Source organism: Cervus elaphus, chromosome 12, assembly GCF_910594005.1.
Source record: "Cervus elaphus chromosome 12, mCerEla1.1, whole genome shotgun sequence".
Lineage (NCBI taxonomy): Eukaryota > Metazoa > Chordata > Mammalia > Artiodactyla > Cervidae > Cervus > Cervus elaphus.
Genome location: NC_057826.1, coordinates 41,529,029 through 41,543,688, shown reverse-complemented (window position 1 = coordinate 41,543,688; position 14,660 = coordinate 41,529,029). Strand labels below are relative to the sequence as shown.

General features: G+C 41.7%; 1 protein-coding gene across 7 annotated transcripts in view; it reads left to right on the top strand.

The window, feature by feature from the left end:
* Positions 1 to 598: 598 nt before the first annotated feature.
* Positions 599 to 14,660, top strand: part of GABPB1 (GA binding protein transcription factor subunit beta 1) — a 61,417-nt gene continuing 47,355 nt past the window's right edge. For 4 of the 7 annotated variants that reach the window (XM_043919757.1, XM_043919756.1, XM_043919753.1 and 1 more), the window contains exon 1: positions 770 to 792. The gene's annotated coding sequence lies outside the window, so the exon portion shown is untranslated. Of the gene's footprint in view, positions 732 to 769; positions 793 to 1,730; positions 1,847 to 14,660 lie in introns of those variants that run through there. The other 3 variants (XM_043919759.1, XM_043919754.1, XM_043919755.1) reach the window with 2 other exon arrangements.

The following is a 14,660-nucleotide window of genomic DNA, read 5'->3' as shown; positions in this document are numbered from 1 at the left end:
TTCAAGGGAATTCAGCGAGCAGTTATTAGGGTCTACAAAATATAAGGAACCACCACAATGTTTAAAAAGGAGGGAGGGAGCTACAGGAACATGTATGTTTTCATCTCAGCGCTCATGCCGGAGAGAGAAACTTAGCACACGCACTTCAGCCTCCAACTCCTAGCCCCGCAGAAACAAGCGGGCAGCCTGCGTGGCCGGCCCGCTGCTCCGCCGCGCACATGGCCGGCCGCAGCTCCCACCCCCGTGCCGCGCAGGCGCCGGGCGAGCCGGGACTTGCGGTCTCCGAGAGGGATCATTCCGCCGGTTTCTTTGTGTAGCTGAAGCTGTAGAAATGGCTTATTTCCCTCCTCTTCGTTAAAAACAAAAATCAGACCCTTTCGCCCTATTTCTCCCGCCGGAAAGGGATCGGAGAGTGGGTGGGAGAGAGATCTGCTAACTAGGGCAGGGGCGGAAAGGCTCAGGCGAAGAGTTGACGAGGGCCGGGTCTGGGAGGGATGCTGGGAGCTTTGACTCACTCGCACACCATGTGTCCCTCCGCGCGCAGCACGGGGGACTTTTCGGTGGGGATTTTGGGCGCCGACCAGACGCGGCATTTTCGGAAAATAGCGCCCTGTGCAGCTGAAGCGCTTTGTGTTTAGCGGGGCCGCGTCAGCCCGGCAGGGTACGAGGCGCCTCGGGTCCCCGAACCACCTCCTGCTGCTCCCCCGTCGCCGCTCCCGAAGCTTTTCCAGGTCAGTGCGGGTCTGTGTAGGGCCCTGTTACCACCGGATGTGGAAGTTGATCTCTTCGCTGGTAAAAAATAATTCCACTTCCCCCGGAACCCAGATCATCCCCGCGATTTCCTGTTTATTGCATTAAGGCGCCGGGTTTCCGGGGCTCCTGGCCCCGCTTATTCCGCGGGGGTCGGCGGGGTGGGCCTGGGTCCCCGCTCCGCCCGCGCCGCCGCCGCGCTTTGTCCGCTGGCACCCCGCTTCTGGGAGGGGCGGGCAGACATGGTGGCGGCCGCCGCCCCCTCGTCGGCCCCGGCGCACCACGGCCTCCCTGCGGCTCTCCGCCGGGCCGGTCCCGAGCGGCGGCCCCGGAGCGGGATGGGGTCAGGCCCGGGCTGCGGGAACTGCGGCCGCCGAGTGGCAGGCGGTGGGCGGGTGAGGCAGGCTGGCGCGGTACGGCCTTGGCGCTGCCGCCCCGGGAGCCGCCGCTCTCTTTGTCTGGGCCGCCCAGCCGGAGCGGGGAAGGGTCGGTGGGGACGGCCGGCCTCCGGCGCGCTGTGCTGTTGGGCCGCGGGGCCTGGAGGCGCCCGGGCCGCGGCGGGAGCAGCCGGCTTGGCCGGCCCGGACAGGGTTAACGGGAGCTCCCAGCTGGTCCCGTGCGGGTCCGCCGCGGCGACTGCCTCGGCCTCGGGGATTCGAGTTCCTGAGGGGAGGAAGCCAGCTGCTTTGGATGCTGGGGACTTCTGCTCTTGGGATTTGCCCGCCGGCATCTGCGGGTGCACGGCCTCCGGGACGAAGTTGAGAATTTTGCCAGGTCATTTCTGTCTCGGCACGATCAGTGTGTTTTTAGTGTGTTTCGTTGAAGCTCTCCTACCATGTTGAACCAGCGTGCCTAGCCTCGAGGGTGCATCGTGAAAACTGAAACCAAAGGAATGATACAGGCCTGCTTTGTGTGTGTTTTACCACTTGAAGCCTGTTTTCAGTACACATACTCTTGCTTTAAACCTGATTGGACTGTGGCGAGGAGACTTCTGTTCAAAGGAGGGGCAGAAACCACAGTACTTCTGAAGGGGGCTTGGTAATGTGGAAATACCTTAAGTGTTCTCTCTGGACACTGATTTGCTGTCTCGATTCAGGCAAGTTACTTTTGTAAACTACAGTTTTTTATCTGGAAAATGGTTTGGTGTAATGAGTGCAGTAACTTGCCATCCCAGAGTTAAAGCACTGTAGTTTATTATGCAGAAGTTAGTGGCCAGGAGTTTTTTGCAGATAGTCTTTTTTCACACAGAGACCCACTTCAGCTTGCTTTAAATTTCTTCTCAGTGACATGTAACCATCGACCTTGCCACTTCCACTTTCAGGCTCAGATTTTGAATTTAAGGAAACGAAAGATGGCTTTGTCTTTTTTCTTAACTTTTTCTCTTTTGGAGTATTTATTTTCCCCCAAGATAACAAAATAAAAGTCTGTTGCATGTTAACGCCAGTGATGTTTTAGGCAAGAGTGACATTGTTTTGCATTTTTGTCTTTTGAATGCCTAGTTTAACAGAAGATAGCTGGATTCGTGAATCTACTTCTGTGTTCAGTTTGTTGTGGTATCACATCATGTAACCGCTGGTAAACTCCACTGTATACTCATGCCTTTTTTCAAAAGCTGAAAAATGTGTCATTTCTATCCTGCTCTTACCATTCAAATCAAATCAAGATATTATTGTAAAAGACACATTTAAAAAATACGGATAAGAGGGTTGTTTCCTGTGCTTTTTTTCTTGAGCTCTAGCTTTTTCAATTTGGGGTTTAGATGCATAAACATCATGAATAAAGATTGCATAATCTGCATATGATTTTAGAGACTCAGAATATTTGAAAAAATTTTAAGTGATTAAACTTAATTTTTAATTCCACAACTTATTTTTAATGATGTACACAAGTAAAACACGAACCCCATGTTAAATTTGCTTGTGAAAGCTTGTGTGTAAATGTAATCTCTGAAGTTGAACACTTCAAAGCACTATCGGAGTGCCAGATTAAAAAGGAGTCCTGCAGTGAAACCTTTGGTGAAACTGCTTTTACATTGTAATGCATATACAGATGTAGAGTTAACTCTGTAACTTAAGAGTTCATGAGTTATCTATTTCTGAATCAGTCTGGGTGTTCTAGGCTGGAGGACAGTTGTAAATGTGTGAATACTTATTAAAAGTCGTACCTGCTTTGGTTTAATGGTTCTGAAATGAAGCTTCTGGTTGTTTTGTGAACTTTAGTCTGATTCTGCCAGTCTGTAGTTCTCTCCTGTTCCATCAACAGGAAGCATCTGGTCTGTCTTCATGTAATTGCTAGAAAATGCCAGGTATATTTTTGATGTTTGCTATTCACATGAAAATAAATAACAGATTGGATTTTGAGTTGTACTCCCCACCCTCAACTCTAGATATATTTATGATGAGCTCATCGTCTATAGAATGGACTTTTTTTGGCCCTTGAGTACCTTAAGTTAGAAATATCAGGTAAAACAAACAAGTTATGAGGGGTTCAGGAGTCACTGCGAGAAAATTTTGACTCATGAATTAATTATGCCGTACCCCTTTGCAAGCAGGTTGAGTGTGGATAAGCTCCATTTCTTCTCTCTGCAAATACCAAAAAGCAAACTGAAACAAAACCTTTAAGTTCAGGGCAACTTCGTTTTCTAGTGAGTCATTTCTTTGGTCCCTGAGCTTTCCCACTAGTAATCATGTTTCTGTAGCACTGATGTGTCCACCTCAGGACAACTATAATTAGTACATTTAATTTTTTCTGAAAAAAAAAAAAAAAAAAACTTTTTCTGAAGACGTTTGTTCCATGAGGCTCTCTCAGTCAGTTTATTAGTGTTAGTATTAGGGCCTATGTGTTACTTCACAATGTTGGCAACAGTGGTCTGCACAGAGAAGATACTTTGGTGCAACCAACTGTCCCGTTCAGACGTTGGCGGGCTAATGCAGTTTTATTTGGGCTGAGTATGTCCATAGTATTAGAGGCTTGACCATGAAGTGATTTCCTCACTGAAAGTAAATCCACCTGCAGGACCATTGGTTCATTTAGAAATTAAATGGCCCATTTAAAATTAAAATTCGTAGCCCTAGCTCTCTTAACTTTTTAATGGGAATGATTATAAAGGTTGGCTGTTAGGGCCCAAGATGCTAATGCATAAATAGTGTGGAAAAGACTTGATCATTTTAACTGATTGTACGTTTTATATGAATGAACACTTAAAAATTTTTAAAAAGTAAATGACATTTTGAAGAGCAAGGTGTCAGCCCTGCTTTGTACTGGTTGTGTTACACCTGGGGTATTATTTCAAATAGCATACTATCATAAGTGGGATCTTGGATCAGTTCTGAAACTCTGTATCAGAATCAGCTGGAGCGCTCATTAAAAAGACCTATGGAGGGCCCAACCTTAAGTAGGATAGGAACTGGCCCACTCTGTTTTTCTCACATTCCTTAGATGATAAACAATCAAGTTTAAAAACCACCCAACTATAGAGCATGGCCAGAGAATTTTAATTGTGGAGGAAATGGAAAGGAGGAAAAGTTGAAAAACTGTGATCTTTGGCCCCCAAAAGAGAAGCTCACATAGAACAACAAGGTTTGACTTGACCAGAAAGAAGTAGGAGCAAGGGGTAGAAATTAGGAGGAGGCCAATTTCAACATTCCTCGAAGAAAAATTCCTCAAAAGGAGAGTATAATTGGTGGTTTCTGGTGGTAGGCGGTCCCCTTCCACTGATGGGCGTTCAAGTTAGGGATTCAAGAGAAGGGAAATGATGAGCCGAATTAGGATTTCAGCCAGGTTTCCTTAACCTTAAGTTCCCTATGGACTGAGAGTTTACAAATATGTGTAGGTTTGCAGGTGCAGAAGTGGAAGAGCAAAAGCTAATTGAAACAAGTTAGCTTAACTGGATCATAGTTTTCATTTTCTTGGATAAGGAAAAATGAGTATTAAATGAGACAACTATTTAATGAGGGTTTTTTAAACCCAGCTGTAGTTTGGCATATTAAAAGCCTGAAAAATGGGCATACCTTCTAATGTGGAAATTTTAAGTGAATTTGTTTTGGTATTTATTTTGGTGTAATAAAACCGATAAATTGGTAGCTGTTTACAACCAGTTGCAGCATTGATAATAAAAGCTGTATATTAACACATTTGATCCCTTCCCCACATTAATCATATATAGTAAGTAATGCTGTCCCCATTTTTCATAAGAGAAAATTGAGGTATAGAGAAATTATTAGGTAGCTTGTCCAAGTTAGCAGAATCAGTAACTGGCAGAGCACAGACTTGATTATAAGCAGTTTGACTCCAGATTGGGTGACTCTATGCTGTAAAATTGTAAACAACTTAGATGTTTCACGGTGATTGTTACGATACCTTCCTACAGTGGGGGTACTACCTAGCCATTTTTTTTAATGCTTTGTTGTTTAGTCACTAAGCTGTGTCCAACTCATTTGCGACCCAATGAACTATAGCCCGCCAGCCTCCTCTATCTGTGAGATTTCTCAGGCAAGAATACTGGAGTGGGTTGCCATTTCCTCCTTCAGAGGATCTTCCTGACCCAGGGGTCAAACTTGCTTCTCTTGCAATGAATGCAAGGTAGAGTCTTTACTGCTGAGCCATAAGAATGTAAAAACATGAAATTATGTCTTGGTGTATGTTAAATAAAAAAAGTAACTTTAAAAATGTGATTTTATTTTAATTAAATAGCAGATATATTGACATCTGGAAGGAAACTGCCAAATTGTTAAGTGATTATTTCTGTGTGTAATTTTATAGAAGACTATTTTCTTTTTACTTACACAAATTTTCTAACTTATATGGTGAATTTGTATTATTATGTATCTCTTGAGATTAAAAGGATTAAAGGTTATGTTTCAATAAAAATTAAAGATACTAGCATAAGCTGAGTTTGAATTTTACACTGCAATTTATGCAAGTTGACAAAGGGATTGCGCATGAACGAATATTTGAAAGTGCATGAAGTATTCTGTATTTGTTTGATTCCTTACCACTCTAATATTAATTAATTGAATAGAGAGAAATGCCACTGATTCTTGCCACCCTACCATCAGTTCTGTATGTTATGTTTTTTTTCACCTTGTGTGTAATATTTTAAATGTTGTATTCATTCCAACTTAGTCACTCTTCTAGCTCTGTGAGTTTAGGCAACTTGCCTAATCTGCTTTACTTTCCTTCCTTGTGCAATTCAAATAATTGCAATACGTAACTCAGGGTGCTTGGAAGGATTAAATGAGTTACAGCAAAGAAAGTGATAAGAAAGTGTCTGACACATACTTAATAGCTCAGTGCTACGCTTCGTTCGTCAGTCGTGTACGACTCTTTGCAACTCTACGAGCTGTAGCCAACCAGGCTTCTCTGTCCATGGGGATTCTCCAGGCAAGAATACTGGAGTGGGTTGCCATGCCCTCCTGCAGAGGATCTTCCCAGCTCAGGTCTCCCGCGTTGCATGTGGTTTGTTTACCATCTGAGCCACCATAGAAACCTAAGGATACTGGAGTGGGTAGCCTATCCCTCTTCCAGGGGACCTTCCTGACCCAGGAATTGAACTGGGGTCTCCTGCATTGCAGGTGGATTCTTTACCAACTGAGCTACCTGCGAAGCCCTAATAGTTAAATAAATCTTAGCAATTATTGTAGAATTGTGGTCTACTAAAACCCTCAGGGTCTAATGTGCTGTGTGCTTTTAGTTGCATCCGACTCCTTGTGACCCCATGGACTGTAGCCTGCCAGACATCTCTGTCCATGGGGATTCTCCAGGTAGGAATACTGGAGTAGGTTGCCATGTCTTCCTCCAGGAGATCTTTCCATCCCAGGGATCGAACCCAGGTCTCCCCATTGCAGGCAAATTCTTTACCATCTGAGCCACCTGGGGAGAGTTTTTTGCATGTAGTTAAGGGAGTGTTAATGTAGCCTTTCAGCAGTTAGTGCAGTAACCTTCTTCAAACAAGTTACTATTTCTGCTGCAAAATGTATGAACGTTTACAGCAAATGGGGTAAATAAAGACTATAAATAACTTCATGTCAGTTTAGGTAAGGTGTTAACTGCCAAATAAGTTATTTTGGGTTTCACAGTTTTTTTTGGCTTTTGGAATTGCAATTAAGGAACCTGTGGAATTAATTTTAAGTCCTATTTTATTTTAATATTACAACATTTTTAATATTAAAGCATATATAGGAGGTTCAAGATCAAGGTGCCACATCATTGGGCTCTGGTAAGGGCCCTCTTTCAGATTGCAGACTTCTCTGTTGTATCCTTTTATGGTGGAAGTTGCAAAGGGAACCTTCTCAGGTCTCTTTTTATGAGGACATTTATCTCATTCATGATCAGACTTCACCTTCCAAAGACTCCTTCCTGATACCATCGCTTTGGGCATTAGGAGTTCAACATAAAATTGAAGGTTGGGGAGACACAAATTTTTACATGTAGCAAACAGTATACTTGTATAAGTGAACGATCTAAAAAAATTTCTTACATCCTAATTGACTCATGAACTTTTGATCTTTGCAATTATTCCACCTATGTTCCTTACGTTCCTTTATCTGTTCTGTTCATAGGGACTCTCAATTTCTCTCCCTTAGTTTATTCCTGTATGCATTCTATATAGCCTGAACTGACATCAGTCACTCCTTTCATATTTTACTGGGCTCCTGTTGTCAAATCTTCCTGCCTGTGTAGTTCCTGTTTTTCCTCATAGGTCGCAGTGTATTTGTGGGGGAAGGTAGGTAATTATGAAAATTTCTTGGCCACTATAAACTTATGCTGTACAAATCCAGTGAACCCTTGCTACTTGGCAGTCATTTTATTAATCTGATATTTTGCTATTTGATATCTTCTTCCTCTCTCTCAAGAGATACCACAACTTATACTTAATTGAAAAAGAGTATAGAATGCAAGCTTGCATGTTGTCACCATGACAGATCTATCCTGTCACCTTATTTTGTAAACAGAATAGAAGAGGAATGTTGCTTTTCTAGGAATCTTGCTGCCATATTAACTTTCCTTTGATCACTTTGATTGTTAACTGCAGGGCTTTCTCCTTATCTTCAAATAGTGCAGAATATACAGACTTCTATGTTTTAGGAGGAAAAGAAATGACTTTAACTATTAACTACTGTTCTTTTTAGCTATCTTCCTCATTTCTTTATTTCAAAAATTTTAAGACAGTTAAAATTGCTGCCCTCAGCTCTTGTGCTACTTCTTCCCTAATTTACTGCAATTTTTGTAATGACATTACATGTGAATGTGACATATTCAGACTGTTGCTTCAAGGGACATCCTTCCCAATGGTATTGGTTTCATCCGGGTTTTTTTCAGTCAGTGTGTGTGTGTGTGACTGTTGACTTCCACTTAGGCTTCCTAACCTTTCCTTTCCTCGCCTTTCATGTTAGTCCTTGATTTTCCTTTTCTGATTGCTTCATTTGTGAATTTGTGTTGTTTCATGATCCTCTTACACTGTCATTCCACTCAGTACTTGGCTCTCTGCTCACCTCTCTTTGTCTCTTCATGGATGTTTTATATGTTGAAGACCCATAAGTGTGTACTCCTCAGGTTGATATCTCCAGTTGGTTTACCAAGTATTTCCTTCGAGGCTTAAGGAATTTCATTCACTTTTTGGTTTATTATTACCCAACTTCCACTACTTTATTTTTCTTTGTTTTATTATCATCATGCTTAAATCTTGAAGTCGTCTGTGATAGATTTCTCCTTTATTTCTTATATACATCAGTCAGCATTATTCTTTAGGTTAATTTTTCCTGGATCTCTATTTCTGGGATTCTGCGTTGCCTATTATTTGCCCTTTCTGACTTTATTTATTTATTTAAAAATATTTGCTTAGTTATTTGGCTGCACTGAGTCTTAGTTGTGGCATGTAGAATCTAGTTCCCTAATCAGGGATTGAACCCAGGCCCCCTGCATTGGGAGCTTGCAATCAGCCAGTGGACCACCAGGGAAGTCCTGCCCTTTCTAACTTGCTTCCAATCCATCTTGCATATGGCTGCCAGAATAATTTTCCTAAAAAATTTTTTGAGCCCATTGCTGCTAAACTTAAGCAGCCTGAAGAGGGACCATGTACTGTTGACCTTTGCACTTTCCACTGTGCCAAGCAAAGTGAATTGAACTTGTGCTGAATAAATGTTTGAATGGATCATCGTTTGCTTAAAACAGAATGACTCTGAATTGTCTGCAGGATAAAGTCCAAACTCTACTTTCTGGCTTTCAAGTCTTTTTGTTTTACACTCTGCTTCTTTAACCTTATTCTTTACTTTTTAACGTCACCAAGATAGTATTTCCTCTATAGTATACGATGCTTAGGCCTAACTCCATGTGTTCTTCCTCTTCCTTTTCCTTGCTTGTCAAAGCCTATTCAGCCTAGCAGTACTCTGTGCCAGGCACTGTTCCAATCTCTGGTGTTTCAGTAATGAACAAAACAGAAGACAAAGTCTCTGTTTTCTTGGAGCTGACATTCAGTGTTGGGGGAGAGAAGGCGCAGTAAACAAATGTCAGGTGGTAATGAATGTAATGAAGAGTAAAACTGGATAAATGGATGAATACAGACATGAGAATGCAATGTTAAAGAGAATGGGGAGTAAAGGACTAGTTTTAAAATGACTTGGAAAAAAAAGAAAACTAAAAAAAATGACTTGAAGGCAGTTTGGTATCTATCATAATTACAGTTGTATTTATCCCTGTCCCAGCAGCCCAACTTCAGGGAATTTATCTTACAGTTCTATGAAATGAAATGATGCATTTACAAAGTTATTAATTGCGTGTAGTTTATAATAGCAATAAAGTCCACCTACAGTAAACTGAGATATATCCATACAACAGCATACTAAGCAGCTTTACAGAAATTGAGGAAACTCTCTATGAACTAATAGGAAAAGATCTTCAGGATGCGTTAAGAGAAGCAAGTGCAGAAAGTGTATTATAGTAATGCAATCTTTTGGTAACATAGAAACCTCGGAAGGATATCCATGAAACTAGTAAAGGTGAATAATTGTGGCTGGGGGGAAGACGGGAATAGCATAAATGCTTCTATTGAGACTTCAATGCATACATTTCTTTTTTTTTTTTTAATGCATACATTTCTATGCTTTGAATTTTTGAACTATTGAAAACAGAAGAGCAAAGGAGAAGTGAAGTAGCCCCTATAAGACTTGATGATCTGCTCTATGTAGAGACAAGAGGGAGAGGGAGAAGTTGAGGATAGCTCACAGATTCTCTAATTTGGGAGGAAAAGAGGGTGATAGTGTTATCAGCGATACAAGGGGAAGACTAGGTTTTGGCATGTGCACGAGAAGTTCTGGTCATGCCAGTTGATGAATGCTTTTACTCTTCTGTGATTTTGTGTGTATATGTGTGTGGTTGCTTAGCGCTCAGTTGTGTTTCACTCTCTGCGACCCCATGGACCATAGCCTACCAGACTCCTCTGTTCATGGTATTATTCCAGCAAGAATACTGGAGTGGGTTGCCATTTTTCTCCTTCAGGATATCTTCCCGACCCAAAGATCAAACCCACATCTCATGAGGCTCCTGCGTTGGCAGGCAAATTCTTTACCACTGAGCCACCTGGGAAATCCTGTGTGTGTTTGTATAATTTATGTTATTTAGATACAGAACTCGAGGTTGTCTTAAACATGAATAGTAAATAGTCATCAATAAACATTTTTTATCCTTCAATTACAGATATTTATATTCTGTTTTTTTTGAAAGCAGCTTTGTAGTGATGTCATAATAGGGACATTGGTATGCACAGGTAGAATGTAGATAGAGTAACAGAGAATGTATATCTAATAGGTTATGTGGGAAATAGGAAATTTATTAGCATAGTTTCAATTTAATTATATCTTTTGGTGCCTGAAATTCAAAGCTATAAAAAGGGCTTTTTAATAAGAAAGTGATCTTTCAGTTCAGTTCAGTCCCTCAGTCGTGTCCAACTCTTGTTACTCCATGGACCACAGCACGCCAGGCCTCCCTGTCCCATCACCAACTCCTGGAGTTTACCCAAACTCATGTCCGTTGAGTTGATGATGCCATCCAACCATCTCATCCTCTGTCGTCCCCTTCTCCTCCTGCCTTCAGTCTTTCCCAGGATCAGGGTCTTTTCCATTGAGTCAGCTCTTCGCATCAGGTGGCTAAGGTATTGGAGTTCCAGCTTCAGCATTCATCCTTCCAATGAACACTCAAGACTGGTCTCCTTTAGGATGGACTGGTTGGATCGTCTTGCAGTCCAAGGGACTCTCAAGAGTCTTCTCCAACACCACAGTTCAAAAGCATCAATTCTTTAGCACTGAGCTTTCTTTATAGTCCAACTCTCACATCCATAGATGACTGCTGGAAAAACCATAGCTTTGACTAGATGGACCTTTGTTGGTAAAGTAATGTCTTGGCTTTTTAATATGCTGTCTAGGTTGGTCATAACTTTTTTTCCAAGGAGCAAGTGTCTTTTAATTTCATGGCTGTGGTCACTATCTGAAGTGATTTTGGAGCCCAAAAAAATAAAGTCAGCCACTGTTTCCCCACCTATTTTCCATGAAGTGATGGGACCGGATGCCATGATCTTAGTTTTCTGAATTGAGCTTTAAGCTAATTTTTTCACTCACCCCTTTCAGTTTCATCAAGAGGCTCTTTAGTTCTTCGTCTCTTTGTGCCATAAGGGTGGTGTCATCTGCATATCTGAGGTTATTTCTATTTCTTTCGGCAATCTTGATTCCAGCTTCTGCTTCATCCAGCCCAGTGTTTCTTATGATGTACTCTGCATATAAGTTAAATAAGAAGTGGGAATACCAGACCACCTGACCTGCCTCTTGAGAAATCTGTATGCAGGTCAGGAAGCAACAGTTAGAACTGGACATGAAACAACAGACTGGTTCCAAATAGGAAAAGGAGTATGTCAAGGCTGTATATTGTCACCCTGCTTGTTTAACTTATATGCAGAGTACATCATGAGAAACGCTGGGCTGGATAAAGCACAAGCTGGAATCAAGAAGTGATCTTTAGGGTAGTTGAAATTGTATTGTAATATTTAAAACAATATTAAAACTGAGTTAGGGAAGTTTGTAATAGAGCATACTTTTTTTTTTTTTTTTAAATTTGGTGCATTGAGGAGTAACTGTAAGATAAGAGGTTTAACCTAATGGAGGAAAGGAATCATGAAATGCATGGGTGCTGCTTAGAACAAACTCTTGCTGTATAATTTTGAATTTAAACTTTCTTGGATGAGTTATAGTTCAGAATCTGATTTTGGAGGCCCTGATTTATCCATATGAGTTTTACTTGATTTCTATTTGGCTACTGTCAAAAAAATAAAAGGGGAGCATATATAAAGCACATAACATGCCAGGACTTGCAAATGTATCAGTAGTGCTTTTCTGGGTTTTTGTTAACAAGGATTTGGGTGTGGACTAGCAATAAAAAAGAGCTGTTAAGTAATTCTTGCTTGAGATTTAAAATTTTAACCATTTTATATCTGATGAGAAGATGTTATACTGGCAGTAGTTTTCTTTTAAAAATACAATGTTATATAGGAGCATGTAACAGTTGGAGTTTTTTGTTTTTTTTTTTTTTTTTAAATTGCATGTGACATGTGGGATCTGGCATGCAAGATCTTAATTCCCCAACCAAGGATTGAATCCTTGCGCCTTGCAGTGGAAGCGTAGAGTCTTAACCACTAGACTTCCAGGGGAGTCCCCAGAGATGGTCTTGTTTGAATGAGGGTGAAACTGTTTGGTAGCTTCTAACCTGTACTTACCCCTTCACTCCCTGTTTTTCTCAGTACTGCAGACCTTTGGAGCTCTGGGAAACCCAATTTGAGAAATGCTGAATTGGGCTTGGTTACAGTTTTGGCTTGGATTGACTCTTACCTCTTATATATCTTTGTGTCCAGTTGAGTGGACTGTGGTGGAAAGGATGGTGATAGCATGGTGTATAGAAATTAACTTTAAGAAGCATTTAATTAGTGGTTCTCAATTGGAGTGATTTTGCGAAAGCTAGAGAAATTTTTTTGATGTTGTGAAACAGGGTTGGGGGGTTGCTACTGGTGTCTTAGGGTGGAGAGTAGGGATGCTGCTAAATGTGGAGAAACTCTTGCCTAGTTAAATAGCCACTTTGTATGTTGCACTATTCTAAAGTGGTTATGCGTTCAAATGACACTAAAAGAAAGTCTTGTCTCTAACCATAAGAAACCTAAAATCTAGCTAAAGCATCTCAAACTTAACAGTCTGTGGCCAACCTCCTTAACACCTGACCCTCCCTATCCCACTTTGGCACCTTTATTTCAGTAAATAATCCTATTTTTCACCAAGTTGTTCAGGGTAAAAGCTTAGTTTTTATCTTTGACTCCTCTTTTTTTTTTTTTTTTGTACATTAACTTATGATACATCAGGAAGTGGAGAAGGAAATGGCAACCCACTCCAGTATACTTACCTGGAGAATTCCATGGACAGAGGAGCATAGTGGGAATGGTCCATGGTGTCCCAAAGAGTTGGACACGACTGAACGACTAACACAACATCAGGGAGGTGTGTAAACTTTACTTTGAAATGTATCTTGGCATCTGGGTAATGGTGGGATAGATTATTTAAACCAGCCCTCTTTTTGGGAACAACTGAAAATGCTGCATAAGACATATAAAGCACTACCTTAAGATCTTTGAAGAACTGGGGAGATAGTGGAATCTAGTAAGTCAGATTCTGGAAGAAAGCCCAAACCAAGGGAGGTTAGCAGAATACCTAGAGAACTGAAGCCACTTTTCCCCTGAGTATGTTTGCTGATATCAAGAAATTTAGGGTTTCTGTTCATTGGCCTTGTGGGATGAGATGGACAGAAATCAAGACTCAGAGCTTACCTATGTAAGAGTCATATAAGAGATCTGTCCTTGTTAGGCTTGAACCTATATGTCTACTCCTGAGAGGGAAGGATGAACCAGAGCAAATCCTTGACCCTCTTTAATCCATTGCCTACTTCCCATCAGATATCAAAGTACTTCAGGGCAAGTTGTCTTGGTACTGAGCAGAACAGGAGGAAAAAAAAAAATACAAAATTGTGGCCCCAGCCTAGTGAGGTAAGGGCACCTTAATTTGGATTGGTCCCTGACTGGTATTATCCCTTTGGTGTTTTGCAGAAGCAAATACAAATGTTCCTTTGAGTAATGTTCCTTCATGTTAGGCCTCCCCAAAATAATTTTTGAAGGACACTGTCAGGCACATAGTCAAAGATAACCAACCATACACGCAGACAAACATGAGCAAGAACCAGTGGAAATGAGAGACAGCAGAAGAAGATTGTCATAGGCATCGTATATTAGAATTAGAAGATATAGATTCAGTTCAGTTCAGTTCAGTCGCTCAGTCGTGTCTGACTCTTTGCGACCCCATGAATCACAGCACGCCAGGCCTCCCTGTCCATCACCAACTCCCGGAGTTTACTCACACCCATGCCCATTGAGTCGGTGATGCCATCCAACCATCTCATCCTCTGTCATCCCCTTCTCCTCCTGCCCCCAATCCCTCCCAGCATCAGGGTCTCTTCCAATGAGTCAACTCTTTGCATGAGGTGGCCAAAGTATTGGAGTTTCAGCTTCAGCATCAGTCCTTCCAATGAACACCCAGGACTGATCTCCTTTAGGATGGACTGGTTGGATCTCCTTGCAGTGCAAGAGACTCTCAAGAGTCTTCTCCAACACCACAGTTCAAAAGCATCAGTTCTTTGGCACTCAGCTTTCTTCACAGTGCAACTCTCACATCCATACATGACCACTGGAAAAACCATAGCCTTGACCAGACGGACCTTTGTTGGCAAAGTAATGTCTCTGCTTTTCAATATGCTATCTAGGTTGGTCATAACTTTCCTTCCAGGAAGTAAGCGTCTATTAATAATTTCATGGCTGCAGTCACCATCTGCAG